Genomic DNA, 6,456 nt, shown 5'->3' on the forward strand with positions numbered 1-6,456 from the left:
CCTACATCTGAAATCTTAATCTGATTCATGTTTTTTATTTATTTTGTTATGTCGATATACATAAGAAGCAAGACATTGTTGACGTTGTCCATGGTGATGATAATCTATTAGATCATTCTGCTGAATGTATTGATCTTTTGTACTGATCTATGAAGATCAATACAGAACAAGATCAATACAAAATATGTTGAATAAATGGTAGCAAGCTACCTTCTCTCTGAGATTCGTAGCTTGAGTATTTTCCAGAAGGTAAGTTTTTCATTAACTGCTAAAATGTTTACGATCATTAATTATAAATAGTATACATGAATTTAAGACATCGTAACGTCTATTATTACAGCTACTCCAATCAACACTACATTTCAGGAAGAAACCATAATGATAATTAACCTCATTTAATTTTTTAATTCCCTTCACCTAACCGGCTATCTAGAACTGACTCAAGTCCTTAGCCCATGACAAGGTTCATGATAGTGCCTCCCCTATTAAAGATCCTTGTCCTCAAGGATAAATTCTGGAAATTATATATGGATGTGCGTAGTGTCCTCCATGTAGCGTCTTCAGGTGCAGAATTTGATAATTGAATTAAAACCTGTGGAATTGGTGAGTCATCTCGGAGTGTAGTTCTCGTGTTCAATACAACTATTGGTTCCACCACATAGAGACCCTTGTGATCAACCATTGGCAATTTAAGCATAATATGTGCATGTAAAATTGCATAATATGTGCATGTATACCTATCTTCTTCTTCAAATGTGAGATATTAAACGATGGATGAATTCTCTAGCCAATAGGTAGATTGAGTTTTTAAGCAACAACACCATCTTTCTGGAGTACCTCGAATGCACCAAAGTACTTCGGAGAGAGCTTAAAATTTTCCTATAGGGATGGAACTTGAGAAACATCAAATCTCCAATCTCAAAATCCCTATCAGATATTTTCCTATCTGCAAATTGTTTAATTCTATCATGCGCTTTAGACAATTCTTTCTTGAGCAACTGGAGCATAACATCTCTATGTTGTAAATACTCCTCTATTGCATCAACAACAGTAGAAGGAGAAACAGGAAAACCAAATGGGGTCGTTGATAACCATATAATGCTTGAAATTGGGACATTTTAAGACCTATATGATAGTTTGTAACACCCCGTGTTTTTATCATGGCGCATGCTAAAAGATGCGCCATTTGCTTGTGATTGCGCTTCATCCAAATCTTCTTTTGCTTAGTGAGATGCATTTGGCTAGGGGATATATTTGGTGACAAGGAAGGCACATCACGTAGGAATATTGGCAAAAGTAAAATCTTGCATCATCTTGATGCATTAGGCCAGTTGGGTAGGTGGCCTTGAGCTTGCAGCGTAATCATTGCGCATTATGGAGGCTATCGTCTTAAAGCCAATACTGCACAATCATTGTGCATCAGGCCAGAGAGGGCTGTCCCAGAGAGTATTGCACAATCATTACGCAATACACCAGAGAGAATGTCGTGCAATTATTATGTGATAGCTAGAACCAGTGTTGCACAATCACTGTGCAACATCTAGCGCGAGCAAAGGAACGGGTGCTGCGCAATCATTATGCGTATCATTGCGATGAACAGGAAGCAGGCATGTCATTTTGGTCCCCTTTCCATACTTGTACAAATTCCATTAATACATGTATAGGGAGGGGTACTTGGTTGAAGGTGCATAAACGGACTATGTACCAAGTAAGCTTCATAGCTTAGCCGGAAGAGTATAAATGATGCTTAAGGCTCATTTATAGTTGTGTAGCCTTGCGAAGAGGGCATTTTATGCTTAGGCATCAATATGCCATGCCGCGGACCCGATGATGCATAATCATTGTGCATCTTTACGTAATGGTCTATACGGACCAGACCATTACCATTATTGATGAGTTACATCCTCGCAAACGTGTTTGGCTTAAGTTGTTGTCCCTTCGAGGATGAACTACGGTTTGTGCTTGATCCCTTTGGAGTAGCGAAGGTTACGTAGACAGCCGGAATGAGTTGCAGCATTGCCGGTCCAGCACTTTGGCCCCTCATATCATCTAATCTTAGTAGCTCGATGCAAAGAGATGATTGCGGCCAAGCTTGATGAGGCTTAGTTGCATGCCAGCAAGTGGATGCTAATACTTCCTATCAAGCTACAAAGAGTTGGTAAGCGAAGGTTGGACAAGACTCGGCGGTATGACAATCGCTCATCTAGATAGGAAATTTAGTGACGAATTTCCTACGTTGAGGCAATGTATGTAAGATCATTGGCGTTGGCCTTATGGCCCTACACCCTTTTGCGGACAAGGGTAAGTCTGGAATGGTGTGGAAGCTAAGTTATCCGCGTCATGCTCCACGAGCATGCTTGCAAGGGCAATGAACGTGCATTTGCCTAGCTTTGAGGCCCGGATCGTAGCTTCATCATGACGCATCGGGGAATTTACAGCCTGCGGGGCGACGCGTCAAAGGCGTAATTTTCCGGTCCGTCACAGTTGGTATCAGAGCAAGTCCGAGAAAACACTAGGGACTGTGCGGAGTGGACTCTCAAAAGAGTATTTTTCCTTTAATAGGAAATAAAGTTGGAGAGTAGGCCAACTTTTGCGTGGAAAGAGTTAATAACTGCTAGGCCAGTTACTTCTGCGAATCGAGTTGAGATTGTTCATGTGCTGTGAGTTTTCCTGGTTTAAGTGGCACCCCACTTACAAGTGGATATCCGGAAGACCGTCTGGGATGGTGGGTAGACATTGGGATTGATCATCCCCACACGTTGGCACTGGCCAAGGGTGTGCGTATCAGGCCTGGCTAGCATCCCATTTACGAGTGGAAACCTGGATGACCGTCAGGGACGGTGAGAAACTGGAAACTGTTTCACATAGTACTGTGCTAAAATCTTGTCATTTCGATGACACCTTTCAACTTTTGAACCTTAGAGATTCCTAGGTGGTGGTATGGGATGCCATCTAGGATACTTGGTCGAGATATCCTCTTGGCATTGGCTAATTGCGATTCTTGGTATTGTTGTGGGCAGTTTTGAATTCCTGTGCAGGCGGATGGGACGGTTGCTTAGAAGGTATTAATTGTTGTTCAAGGTAACTTGAAGAAACCCGTGATTTCTGAGCATCTGGTATGAGACTTCTTCTCAGGAAATCCAAACCGAAGAGATTGTCCACATTAGCTTTGATTTTGAATTTCGAGGACGAAATTCTTTGAAATGTGTGACAATGTAACACCACGTGTTATTAGCACGGGGCATGCTAAAAGATGCACCATTTTCTTGTGATGACGCTTCATCCAAAGCTTCATTTGCATAGTGAGATGCATTTGGCCCGGGGCTATATTTGATAACAAGGAAGGTACATCGAGTAGGCATATTGGCAAAAGCCCAATCTTGCATCATCTGGATGCATTAGGCTAGTTGGGTAGGTGGCCTCGAGCTTACAACGTAATCATTGCGCATTATGAAGGCTATCGGCTTAAATCCAATACTGCACAATCATTATGCATCAGGCCAGAGAGGGCTGGCCCAGAGAGTATTGCACAATCATTACGCAATACACCAGAGAGAATGTCGCGCAATCATTACGGGATAGCTAGAACCAGTGTTGCACAGTCATTGTGCAACAGCTAGCGCGAGCAGAGGAACGGATGCTGCGCAATTATTATGCGCAATCATTGCACGCAATCATTATGCGCAATCATTGCGACGAACAGTGAAGCATGCATGTCATTTTGGTCCCTTTTCCATACTTGTAGAAATTCCATTAAGACATATATAAGGAGAGGTACTTGGTTGAAGGTGCATATGCGGACTATGTACCAAGTAAGCTTCATAGCTTAGCCGGAAGAGTATAAATGATGCCTAAGGCTCATTTATAGTTGAGTAGCCTTGCGAAGAGGTCATTTGATGCTTAGGCATCACTATGCCACGCCGCAGACCCGATGATGCATAATCATTGTGCATCTTGACGTAATGGTCTATACGGACCAGGCCATTACCATTATTGCTGAACTACGACCTTGCAAACGTGTTTGGATTAGGTTTTTATCCCTCCGAGGATGAACTATGGTATGTACTTGATCCCTTTGGAGTAGGTAAGGGTACGTAGGCCTCCGCAATGAGTTGCAGCATTGCCGGTCCAGCAGCACTTTGGCCCCTCATATTATCTAAGCTCGGTAGCTCGATGCAAAGAGATGATTGCGGCCAAGCTTGATGAGGCTTAGCTGCATGCCAGCAAGTGGATGCTCATACTTCCTATCAAGCACAAAGAGTTTGGTAAGCGAAGGTTGGACAATACTCGGCGGTATGACGATCGCTCATCTAGACAGGAAATTCAGTGACGAATTTCCTACGTTGAGGCAACGGCAACGCATGTAAGATGAATTGGCATTGGCCTTACACCCTTTTGCGGACAAGGGTAAGTCTGGAACGGTGTGGAAGCTAAGTTAGCTGCATCATGTTCCACGTGCATGCTTGCAAGGGCAATGAACGTGCATTTGCGTAACTTTGAGGCCCGGATCGTAGCTTCATCATGACGCATCGGGGAAGTTACAGCCTGCGGGGCGACGCGCCAAAGGCGTAATTTTCCGGTTCGTCACATAGTTGGCGTTGAACCAATATTTTGTTAAATGCAACCAGTTAGCCCATTGTTTTAGATTGGATCTTGTCAGCACCGAAGATATTGCTCAACACAAGCATTAGTTCTCTGTGTTTGTCCATCATTCTGTGGATGATAGTCGACACTTCTCAATATTAATGTAGTTCCCAGAGATTTAAACAAGGCTTGCCAAAACTAACTAATGAAGATCTTATCTTTGTCATTGACAATAGAAGTAAGGTGGCCATGTAACTTGAAAACATGAGAAAGAAACTCTTTAGCCACAGTAACGATAGTGTATAATTGATTTGAAGAGATAAAGTGATTATATTTAGTGAGCATGTCAACCGCAACTAAAATGGTATTTTTTCTATTGGACATAGTTAAGCCTTCTATGATGTCATAGAAGTGTATTTCCAAACATTATCAGGTACAGGTAAAGGATGTAATAGACCACCAGGAAAGGAATACCTTTATTGTACTGACACACATCATAAGTAGCCATAAAAAATGAGCTTTAGCTCTGTTATAAGTACTAGTAATGCCATAATAGCCTCCTACTGTAGAAGAATGTGGAGAATAGATAATTTGGGATTTAATGCCATTACTTGAACCTGTATAAATCCTGCCTTTGTACGTTAGAATCTCATGCTGGCAAGTAAAATATGGATGTATTGGTGTAACCAAGAGTTGAGAAACTTGTTGTTGAACCATGCTATCTGAGGAATAACTGGAGATGAGGTCTTGTATCCATTGAGGTTGAGTGAGAGATAATGCATGGCATTCTGCTGAAGTAGAAGGGAGTCTGAATAAAGCATCAAAAACCTTGTTATATAACCCCTTTTTATGCTTGATAACATAGTCAAACCCCATCAACTTAAGTAACCATTTTTGTTGGAGTGATGTGGACAATCTCTGCTCCATTATTTGATGGTCAGTGTGGATGATGAACTGTCCATTGCTCAAGTAATGTATCCACTTTTATACATCCATAACAATAGCAAGAAAATCATTCTCATAAGTAGAGAGTGCTAGAGATTTTGGACCCAAAGCTTTGTTGTAGAATGTAATAGGATTCTCTTCCTGCATAAGGACAGCCCCAGCTCTTCTAAAACAAGCATCAGTCTCCAAGATGAATGGTTTAATAAAATATGGTACGGCAAGTACTGGAGCAGAAATCATAACAGTCTTGAGTGTAGAGAAATTTACATAAGCATCATTAGTCCAAGAGAATGCATCTTTTTTGAGCATATCAGTAAGGGGTTTACAAATTGTCCCATATCCTTGAATGAATCTTCGATAATAACCAGTAAGACCAAGAAACCTTCTCAATTGCTTCAAGGTTGTTAGTTGAGGCCATGATTGCATAGAAGCAATCTTGTCAGGATCAGATGCCACTTTTTCATAAGTAACCAAATGACCCAGATATTTCAACGTGGTTTGAGCAAAAGAGCATTTGGACATCTTAGGATACAAGGAATGTTGTATCATCAAGGATAAGACTTGTTGAAGATGTGCCAGATGTTCCTCCGATTTGATGTAAAGGGTATGAAAATCGGGTTTTCAAACCTCTACAGTTCGCGGAAACCATACTGACTAGGTATGCATACCAGGTATGCGTACCTTGCTTCAAGCAGTTATGAAATTCTCTTATTATTAAATTTGAGACATTCTCAATTGCCATAAACAGTATGCATTGTATACTTGGGAAATTTCCAAATGATCAGCTTGAACAAAAATAGTTAATGAACAATAAATTGTTCTAACTAGGATTGTTAAGGATCTATGAACATCCATTTCTTGAATCATGTATCGAAAGTTTAACCAAGACAAGCTTGAACTCAAAATTTCTTCTTTGAAATATTAAAA

This window comes from Papaver somniferum, chromosome 7 (genome assembly GCF_003573695.1).
Source record: "Papaver somniferum cultivar HN1 chromosome 7, ASM357369v1, whole genome shotgun sequence".
In the NCBI taxonomy this organism is placed as follows: domain Eukaryota; kingdom Viridiplantae; phylum Streptophyta; class Magnoliopsida; order Ranunculales; family Papaveraceae; genus Papaver; species Papaver somniferum.